An 11,245-nucleotide genomic window follows, 5' to 3' on the forward strand; every position below is an offset into this window, starting at 1 on the left:
TTTTGTCATGAGCCCCAAATGCCAACATGACCATCAGTGACCACACCTTACCTAGAAATACCTTCCTGTGATGAATCAATACTTACCCAAAGTTTTACCTACAGAGTTGCAAAAGAAGTTTCTTATGATAGCATTTGTTTCCCAGTTTTCTATACTTGGCCCTTTATGATAACTGCTTTGGTAAATAACATAGACGCTGAAACATTTTATTATTGGAACAGAAATACAATTACATGCAGATGTTACTCTGTGATTCATTGCTTTGTGTTACATAAATGCTAAAGCTGGAGGAAGCTCATAGGTCATCCTGTAAACACTCCAGGCTTAGCACAACTTATCTCCTCTAGTACTCTCCTGATTTTGGTTATCTAATCTCTTTTGTGAGTGTTTCCACTGACTAGGCCTCTGTGTCTTCTCTTGGCAACCTATTTCTTCAGTCAATTTCTCAAACTACTGTCAAGATTTCCTTCATACCTAATATAAACGTTCCTTACTTTATTTTCATTCAAAGAGGGTTCTTTTCCAAAAACATTCCTGAGCTACCACATGCAAAACTACAATTACTTTCGTATCATCTCTTTTAAAAATTGTCTTTGTTTGCCTGCTCCTTGAAGTCTCTTTCATTTCCTTCAAAACTAACTTGGGAATTTTCCTCTCCTTTTTTTCCATTTTACTTTGGGGGAGATAATAATAGCTAACATTTATGTAAGGTTGGCAAAATAGTTTATATTTGTTACCTCATCTGATCTTTACAATATGGAAGAAGTAAGTATAATTAACTACATTTTATAGATAGGAAAACTAAGAGATGTTAAATGACTTCCCCGAGTCACCCAGCTAATAAAAGTCTGAGTCAAGATATGAACTCAGATCTTATAACCTCAGATCCAACATTCTACCCACTGGGCCAACTAGTTGCCACCTCACTGAGAGTCTGTCATTGTTCATCCTTCGCTTCCTGAAAGCACCAATGATATCACAAGGGTGATGTCTTGACTTCTCATGTGAGTTGGATTGAAGGGAGGCATAGCTTCATAAAGAGATCAGCCTCACTCTCTCCTCCAGCATTATCAAAGTACAAAGACAAGGCAAAAGTCAAGATAACGGCTGATGGCCTGGAATGCAGTGTCCGACCTTGGCTAGAGTTTGACCACATTCTAGGAGCATCATTGCCCTGCTTCAGCCACCTTCAGGGTGTTGGAACATCGGCCCATTTTCCTAGGGGAAGTCTTCACATACTTGGAGTAGACATCCCTCCCCACCCAGCTCACCAGTGGGTTTGAAGCCTGTCAGTTACTCTCAAACTGTGTTGTATGAAAGGAGAGAAGTTTAACACTCTCCATAAAGATGGAAGAGGTCCTACTGGCCTTTACAATAAAAATGGGGAGAAGGCATTGCCTTTTACTCTGTGGTATAACATCATCGAAAGATTGGAGGAGAGACAAGGGGCTCCCATTCTAATTGTGAAGTCAGCATATAATTAAAAAGGAACTCACATTCTAATGGGACATATAGACTTTGGATGTGGTTAGCTTTTAAAATATTTGGGGGCAGCTGGGTGGCTCAGTGGATTGAGAGCCACGCCAAAAGATGGAAGGTCCTGGGTTCAGATCTGGCCTCAGACACTTCCTAGCTATGTGACCCTGGACAAGTCACTTAACCCCCTTTGCCTAGCCCTTACCACTCTTCTGCCTTGGAATCAATACTTAGTATTGATTCTAAGATGGAAGGTAAGGGTTTTTAAAAAAAACAACATATAGAATTTAACTGGAATAGATTCATATGTCAACCTTCAAGACTCTCACATCAGCATTTGCCAAGTCTAGATCTGTCTATGGTCAATAAAGAGAAAGGATCATAAATTTAGGACTGAAAAGAATGTCAAAGGTCATCTACTCCAACTCCCTCTTTTACAGATGAAACAACTAAAACTGATGGAGGTTAAATAGGTTATCCATGATCACACAGGGAGTCTGTATTAGAAGCCAGATTACAACTAAGGTCCACTGAACACAGAAGTTGTAGTCTTTCTAACAGATTTTGTGTCTCCTGTGGAATTATGATAGAGTAGACATTGGGTCCAGTGTTGAGTAATTTCACGAGAATCTGGGTCAGTTCCAAGAGATTCATCTGAAATTATTTCTAGAAAAGGGGTTAATTTACTCTAAAAGTTCAGGTATCATAAAGATCTAAGGCTGTCCCAAGCACAGGCAGAGTAGTTATGACTTGAGATATTCCACATGGCCTTACTTTGCCAAAATATCTTCCCTACTAGACTTTCACAAATAACTAAAATTCCTACAATTAGAATTATTACTTTGGATTGAAAGATTGTCTCTAGATTGACTCCTAAAAAAAATCATACTGAATATGTATTACCTTACTGTCCTTTCTCCTCTTCCCCCTGAAATTTCTTCATCATGGAAGCTCATTTCAGTCTTGGAATTCACACATTAGAATTTCCCTTCCTCCTTTGGGCTTTCCCTGGCATTGGACAGCTCCTTTCAGAATCTCCAGTGAAGAAGGGCCACTCAAATTATCCATTCCTTCATTCTTCTAAGTCTGTATTCCTAACATTCTCTATCTGCTTTCCATGCCACCTCTCCTTCCCTTCCCTGCCCAACTTCTCACCTTCCTTTTCTGTATTATAAGAAAATAAAAGCCCCTTGGAGGCAAGAGACTCTCTTTCTACTTGTATTTTTATTCCTAGAACTTAGTTCATTGCCTGGCATATAGTAAATATTTAATAAATGTTTATTGTTAATGAATATTTGAGCTGAGGAAGTGTGATATAATGGAAAGAATAATAGATTTACAATCAGAAAATCTGTCTTCATTTGCTAGCTGGAAGACTCATCTGTATGACCCTAAACTTTATTTCACTTCTATTAGTTTCAGTTTTTTTCTTCTCTGCGATGGAGTGTTAGACTGTCCCTTAGACTCTTCCACTTCTAAATTCTATAACCAAAGTTCATCTCATTCAATTCTATAATTTAAAGAAAAGGAAACCGAGTCCTTAGGAAAATAAAATAACTTCCTCAAGACCATGCAAGATATTTTTAGAGCCATAATTCAAGCCACAACTAAACCAGAACTAGAACCCACCCAAATCTCCTAAATCCAAGTCCTATAACCCTATCACTATGCTCTTAGATGGTAGCAACCCTATGAGGTAGAATCATAGTTCTCTCATGGATAGTAAGGAGTAGAGTAAATAAATGAATGCACATCTTCCAATGCCAAGACCATTCTCCTACATTCTGTGACCTCAGAAGAAATGAGTCTGATGCCAAACATGTCACATTGGGTAGGTCACTTTTTAAATTCTCTAAGTCTCAGTTCTCTCATATGTGAGTAATAATACTTCATAGTGTTGTCATGTAGATGAAGTAAGATCAGAGAGATGAAAGCAGTATGAAAAAGCTGGAAGTGTAGTATAAATGGAGGGAATTACACTGCCTTGAAATTTTTTATTAACTTCATTTTAATCATTGTTACTGTTATTCTCTATAAAAACTTGGCTCAACTTTCTCTATGTGGTCTCTAAACTACAATGAATGCATTAATCACTTTTTAAAATTGCATTGGTCAACTCTATCATGACATTTTGTCTGTAACCTCTGTTGACAAAGTAGAGCTTCATTTTCTAGCTTAGAGAGATAAAGGTTTTAATACATTAAAAATCTCTAGTTATCTAAGAGTTCATTTATTTTAATCTTTCTTTTTTCTAAGAATTGGTTCCGAGGTAGAGGAATGATGAGGGCTAGACAACTGAGGTTAAGTGACTTGCAAAGGCGGGGCAGCTGGGTAGCTCAGTGGATTGAGAGTCAGACCTACAGACAGGAGGTCCTAGGTTCAAACCCGGCCTCAGCCACTTCCCAGCTGTGTGATCCTGAGCAAGTCACTTGACCCCCATTGCCTATCATTACCACTCTTCTGCCTTGGAACCAAGACACTGTATTGACTCCAAGACAGAAGGTAAGAGTTTTAAAAAAAAAAGTGATTTGCCCAGGCATACATGGAGGAAATGCCTGAGGTCAGATTTGAATTCAGGACCTCTAGGCCTGGCTCTCTATCCTATTGATCCACCTAGCTGCCCCTCCCACCCCACCCCACTCCCATCTCCTTGCATGAACTTTTAAAAGAACAATTCTAAGCTTCTAACTCATAGTCAGCTTATAGTACATCATCACTTCCAAATGCATTTTGTTTTTGTTTTGTTTTTCTCTGTGCCTCTTGATTTTAATCCTTGTGGATATACTTGTCTCTTTTCTTACAATTTCTTCGCTTTATGAAGATCTTTTTTAATTATAATGTCATCCTCTAAGGTGCTAATTTGGTTTTGGCTGCAAATTTCATTTCATCATCCAAGTCATTGATGCTAAGTTGAGTATTTACTTGGTCAAATTTGACCATTTCCATAGCCCTAAATTAAATCACTGATAATTTGGGAGATAGTTCTTCAAGTTAATATATCTTTATCATTCAGTCAAATTATATTTTCCAAACAGGTTTGTGAAGCACATGAATTGCAGTAGAATTGCAAGTTTCCTTAAAATATAATTTATTGTATGCTACAGAATGGGCACTGGCTAATTCTCTCTCTCTTTTTTTAAATCCTCACCTTCTGTCTTGGAGTAAATACTGTGTATTGGATCCAGGGCAGAAGAGTGGTAAGGGCTAGGCAATGGAGGTTAAGTGACTTGCCCAGGGTCACACAGGCAGAAAGTGTCCAAGGTTACATTTGAACCTAGGATCTCTGTCTCTAGGGTTGGCTCTCAGTTCACTAAGCCACCCAGCTGCCCTCTATTTTTCTCTTTAGTATTGGGTAGGTCTGCCATGACTTGGCTTTTTGCCCAGCTACATTGCTTACTCCAACTACAATCACCTGGATTATTCCAAGCATAAAATTTTGTTTTACAAAATACACTCATCATTCCATTTGATACATACAACAATCCTATGATGTCATTTAGCCAGAGATTATTTTCTTCATTTTATGGATGCAGGAAATGATGGTCAAAGGGGTCACATATCTTATAAATGATGAGGAAAGGCCCAGAGCCCTGCTCTTCTTACACTGTTACCTGTAATTAAGAGATAAGTAACTTGATAATTAGCTTCTATATCTAGTAGTTCCAAAAGAGAAATTATATTTTTTGTGACATCACATCTATGTATAGAAAACTAAGAGACAACCACTCCAAAGAGTCTAAAGTCCTGAGAATACCAAAATCCTTGAGATGTCTTCCCCTTGATTGAACAAAAAGTCTGTTTTCATCAGGCCCTAAGATAAGAATGTATTTTCTGATATTCAACCTGTATTTGGCTTTTATTTTTCTATTGTTCATCCTTTGTAGTCTTCCTTCAGGTGAACCTGGACTGAGCAACACATTTAAGACCTACAATAGCCTATTATTTAATGAAGCATATTTCAGTTACATATTACTCTAGCTCAGTGATTCCCAAAGTGGGTGCTACTGCCCCAGGTTGGTGCTGCAGCAATCTAGGAGAGCGGTGATGGCCACACTTTTTTTGTATTACATTCTATTCTGATTTCAATAAATAGTTTCATAATTTCCAGGGGGCGCTAAGTAATATTTTTTCTGGAAAGGGGGTGGTAGGCCAAAAAAGTTTGGGAACCACTGCCCTAGCTGCATGGGTCCATACAAAAAAAAAAACAGATTAAATCATTCTTTTATAATTTTGTCAATTTTGTCACATTACCTCCATGTTTTCCTTTTCTCTTCCTAAGTGGGTGTGTATTTATCAGACTTGTGAAAAGAAGTGGTTTCCAAAGTGAAAGAAAGTGATCTCTAAAGTGAGGGCTATACAACTTTAGCAAAGTTGCAGGATACAAAATAAATGCACATAAATCATCAACATTTCTATGTATTTCCAACACATCACAGCAGCAAGAGGTAGAAAGAGAAACACCATTTAAAATCACCCTAGATAGTATAAAATACTTAGGAATCTATCTACCAAAGCAAATACAGGAATTATACAAACACAACTACAAAACACTTTCCAAACAATTAAAATTAGATCTAAACAATTGGAAAAACATTGATTGCTCATGGGTAGGTCGAGCTAACATGATAAAAAATTATCATTCTACCCAAATTAATTTACTTACTTAGTACCATACCTATCAAACTACCAAAAAACTTCTTTACTGAATTAGAAAAAAAACTATAACAAAGTTCATTTGGAAGAACAAAAGATCAAGAATATCAAGGGAAATAATGGAAAAAAAAACGTGAAGGAAGGTGGCCTAGCAGTACTAGATATTATAAAGCAGCAGTCATCAAAACAATATGGTACTGGCTAAGAGACAGAAGGAAGGATCAGTGGAATAGACTTGGGGTAAGTGACGTCAGCAAGACAGTGTATGATAAACCCAAAGAGCCCAACTTTTGGGACAAAAATCCACTATTTGACAAAAACTGCTGGGAAAATTGGAAAACAATATGGGAGAGATTAAGTTTAGATCAATATCTCACGCCCTACACGAGGGGTCAGTAACCGAGCCATATCTGGCTCTTTTGAGGGCCATATATGGCTCTTTCTTCAGGAGCCATAAAGTCAATTTTTTTCAGGCGCTGTTACAGGAGCACGCACTGTTAAAGGAGGGTGCACTGTGAGCACTGTACGGCTCTCACAAAATTACATTTTAAAAAATGTGGCGTTTATGGCTCTCACAGCCGAAAAGGTTGCTGACCCCTGCCCTACACCAAGATAAATTCAGAATAGGTGAATGACTTGAATATAAAGAGGGAAACTATAAATAAGTTAAGTGAACACAGAACAGTATACTTGTCAGATCTCTGGGAAAGGAAAGATTTTAAAACCAAGCAAGAGTTAGAGAAAATTACAAAATGGAAAATAAATGATTTTGATTATACTAAATTAAAAAGCTTTTGTACAAACAAAAGCAATGCAACCAAAATCAGAAGGGAAACAACAAATTGGGAAAAAAATCTTCATAACAAAAAACTCTGACAGGGGTCTAATTACTCAAATATACAAAGAGTTAAACCAATTGTATAAAAAAATCAAGCCATTCCCCAATTGATAAATGGGCAAGGGACATGAATAGGCAATTTTCAGGTAAAGAAATCAAAACTATCAATAAGCAAGTGAGAAAGTGTTCTAAATCTCTAATAATTAGAGAAATGCAAATCAAAACAACTCTGAGGTATCACCTCACACCTAGCAGATTGGCTAAAATGATAGCAGGAGAGAGTAAAGAATGTTGGAGGGGATGTGGCCAAATTGGGACATTAATGCATTGCTGGTGGAGTTGTGAACTGATCCAACCATTCTGCATGGCAATTTGGAACTATGCTCAAAGGGCTATAAAAGAATGCCTGCCCTTTGATCCAGCCATACTATTGTTGGGGTTGTACCACAAAGAGATCATAGATAAACAGACTTGTACAAAAATATTTGTAGCCGTGCTTTTTGTGGTGGCAAAAAACTTGAAAAGGAGGTTATGTCCTTCAATTGGGGAATGGCTGAAGAAATTGTGGTATATGCTGGTGATGGAATATTGTTGTGTTCAAAGGAATAATAAACTAGAGGAATTCCATGTAAACTGGAAAGACCTCCAGGAATTGATGCAGAGTGAAAGGAGCAGAGCCAAAAGAACATTGTACACAGAGATTGATATACTGCGGTAAAATAGAATGTAATGGACTTCTGTACTAGTAGCAATGCAATGACCCAGGAAAATTCTGAGGCATTTATGGAAAAGAATGCTACCCACATTCAGAGTAAGAACTACAGGAGTGGAAACACAGAAGAAAAGCAACTGCTTGAATACATGGGTTGAATCAGACATGATTGGGGATGTAGACTCGAAACTACCACACCAATGCAACTATCAACAATTTGGAAATAGGTCTTGATCAATGACACATGTTAAAACCAGTGGAAATGCGCATCAGCTATGGGGGGGGGGAAGAGATTGGGGGGGGCTGAAGGGGAAAGTGAGAACATGAATCATGTAACCATGTTAACTTTTCTAAAAAGTAAAAATTATTAATTGCTTAAAAAATATCAAAAGAAAAAAAATAAAGTGAGGCCTATAGCACTACCCTCATGATCATATGGGTAATCTAATCAAAAGATTAGAAGCTGAGCTTCTTCTTGCACTCCATGTGATAACCAGTCATGGAACATGCCTTGGAAATATCAGAACTACCATTTGGAAGCATTTTTATTCAAATACTCCCCTATGTCAATCTCTCCCACTTCTGGGAGTGCAAACTTCCAGTGTCTCCTCTGCTTTGTGGGGAATAGGCCCCCTCAGGGAAATTACTATCTAATTCCCATCCCTGCAAGCTCCATTGGGAAAAATCCTTACATTCTACCCCAGCACAATGTGACCTCCAGAAGACCACATGGCAATGACAAGGAACTTTCTCTTAGCTTTAGGGAAATGAAAAGTAAAAGTCCAACACTCCACCTCTCCATGAGCATGTATGGATGGGCTTGTGATCAGCACAACAGATACAGATGCGTTCTCTTTCTACCCCAATCTACCCTTCTTCCAAACTTCCTTGCTACTGTCAAGAGTACCAACATCCTTCAGTTTTCCCTTAGAAATGGTAGATTCTGAGTATTAGGTGTAGCAGTCATGGCGCAGGATGGAGAAGACGAGAGGGACTACAATCTGAACGAAGAGCAAAAGGCAATCAAGGCCAAATACCCCCCAGCCATCCGGAAGTATGAGTATCTGGATCACACGGCATGATGTACATGCTTGGGGAGACATGTTGGAAGAAGCATTTGAGCAGTGTGCAATGGCCATGTTTGGTTACATGACAGACACAGGAACTGTTGAACTGCTACAAACAGTTGAGAAGCAGAAGGAGATGACCTACAGTCTCTTCTCTTTCACTTTTTGGATGAATGGCTTTATAAATTTAGTGCCAATGAATTCTTCATACCACGGGAAGTGAAAGTATTATCTATTGACCAAAGAAACTTCAAATTACGATCAATTGTGTGGGGAGAAGAATTTTCTTTGAATAAGCATCCTCAGGGAACGGAAGTCAAGGCAATAACATATTCAGCAATGCAGGTCTATGATGAGGAGAAGCCAGAAGTTTTTGTGATTATCGACATTTAAAAAAATGAAAGGAAATCCGAAAAGAACTGTTGTCTCTCTTCCCTGGAGGAAAAAAATACAGTGATTGACCTAAAAAAAGGAGAGAAAGAAAAAGGACAGATATGGATAACTAGCCTTCATTATAAGAAACTGAAAAAATTCCATCCTCTCTCTAGGAAAACTTGGAGAAAAAGTCAGGTGAAAGAATGTCCCTCATTTATGAATTCTTGGCTAAAAGTGGCAAAAAAACTTAATCTTCCCTACCCCAGCTATTGACATTGAAGAATACTAGCCCTATGGGCTTTTCTACATTTTCCATTTTTGAAAATGGGTTGTTGAGAAGATAGGTTTCAGTAAATTTTCCTTTTTATCCCAATTTGCTAAGATAGTTTTAATTTATACATATGAAACAATTAAATGATGAGCTGCTATGAGATGCCCTGTCTCTTGTAAAAAAAAAAGAAATGGTAGATTCTTCATATCTAACTTTAAAACATTCATAACTTCATCATCACTCTCCACTCTTTACTTTCACTAATCCTATATATCTAAGTAGTTGGCAAATCTTGTTATTTCTATTTACAATGTATCTTGCAATCATCTTTTCCTTTTCCTTTATATGTCCACTATCATAGTTCAGGCCCTCATCACTTGTTGCCTGGATTATTATAATGGCTTCCTGATTAGTCCCCCTGCCTCAGTTCACTGCCTTCTGCAATTCACCCTCCCCATAGCAGACAAAGTACAGCTCTGAACAGAATATTCTTCTACTCAATAAACTCCAGTCATTTCCTACTGATTCTATGATTAAATATGGCATGGTTTGGTTTGGCATTAAAGTCCTTCACAACTTTGCCCTATTGACCCTTTTAGCCTTAGTAAACTTTAGACAAAATGAAATTCTTGTTATTCCTTCCACTCACTCGGAAAAAAAAAACCAATATCCAAATGAATAGAAATTAAGATATGATGCTTTCCATTAAACTGAACCACATAAAGAAAAAGCAATGGATTCATATTGAAAACTTCTGCTGAGTGGAAACCAGAGACAATCAACTTTAGCTTAGTGTTTTTGCTTTGTGCATGATGCATATCTCCACAAAGAAAAACATGAGTCCTACTGAAAAGCTTGGTTATGTTCATTTACTGTCATGACCCAGTATTTGATGGTTGTGTTGTGTAACTTTCATTAAAGGATATCAAAAAGGAAAGGAGGAGAGGGAGGGAGGAAGGAAGGAAGGAAGAATGGAAAGAAGGAAGGAAAAAAGAAGGGACAGATAGGAAGGAAGGAGAGAAGAAATTCATTTGCTTGGCAACCTATATTGATCAAATTTATTGAATAATTCATTGCTATTATTCTATAATTCTGCCTTGTCCGCCAGATCATACACAATTTTAAAAAATGCAACACATTCAGAAAAAAAATGTGGAAACTGATGTTAAAGAGACTTCCTTCTGTAACTTAGAGTTTTAAAGTTTCCTGGGGTTCTGAGACATTGAGTGACTTGTCCAGGGTCCCACAGCCAATATCTATTAGAGGTACGAACTGAACTTGAGATTTCCTGACTAACCCTGCTGCCTCCCAAGTTGTGTGTTAAAAAACAAAACAAAACAAACAAACGAAAGCAATCCCTTCTTTCTTAGGATCAATTCTAAGACAAAAGAGTGGCAAGCTGCCTCCTAAGTTTTAATAAAACTAAAATCCAACTCCTGAATGTTTTCTTGAAAGTGTAAGAGGGTTTTTTTTCCATTTCCATAAAATGCTTTTTATTTAATTTATATTGCTGGGGGCAGCTGGGTGGCTCAGTGGATTGAGAGACCCAGAAATGGGAGGTGCTGCATTCAAATCTGGCCTCAGATACTTCCTAGCTGTGTGACCCTGGGCAAGGCGCTTGACCCCCATTGCCTAGCCCACTCTTCTGCCTTAGAACCAATACCCAACATTGATTCTAAGATGGAAGGTAAGGGTTTATTTTTTTTTAATAATAATTTACATTGCTCTATTTGCCAATTTTCCTCCAGAAACATTATTCAGAAATGGCATAATCAAAGCACATTAAATTTGGAGTCAGAAAATCATAGTAATGGAGCCAGAAATGTCCCTAGTTCCCTGGGTTGACTTGATTC

General features: G+C 37.8%; 1 non-coding gene and 1 pseudogene across 1 annotated transcript; both read left to right on the forward strand.

The window, feature by feature from the left end:
• Positions 1-1,306: 1,306 nt before the first annotated feature.
• Positions 1,307-1,431, forward strand: LOC123243510. The gene has a single exon (XR_006506027.1). It is a non-coding gene; the product is annotated as a U6atac minor spliceosomal RNA (small nuclear RNA).
• A 7,213-nt stretch (positions 1,432-8,644) lies between these two features.
• Positions 8,645-9,227, forward strand: LOC123239689 (annotated as a pseudogene).
• Positions 9,228-11,245: the final 2,018 nt, after the last annotated feature.

Source organism: Gracilinanus agilis, chromosome 3 (genome assembly GCF_016433145.1).
Source record: "Gracilinanus agilis isolate LMUSP501 chromosome 3, AgileGrace, whole genome shotgun sequence".
Taxonomy (NCBI): Eukaryota; Metazoa; Chordata; class Mammalia; order Didelphimorphia; family Didelphidae; genus Gracilinanus; species Gracilinanus agilis.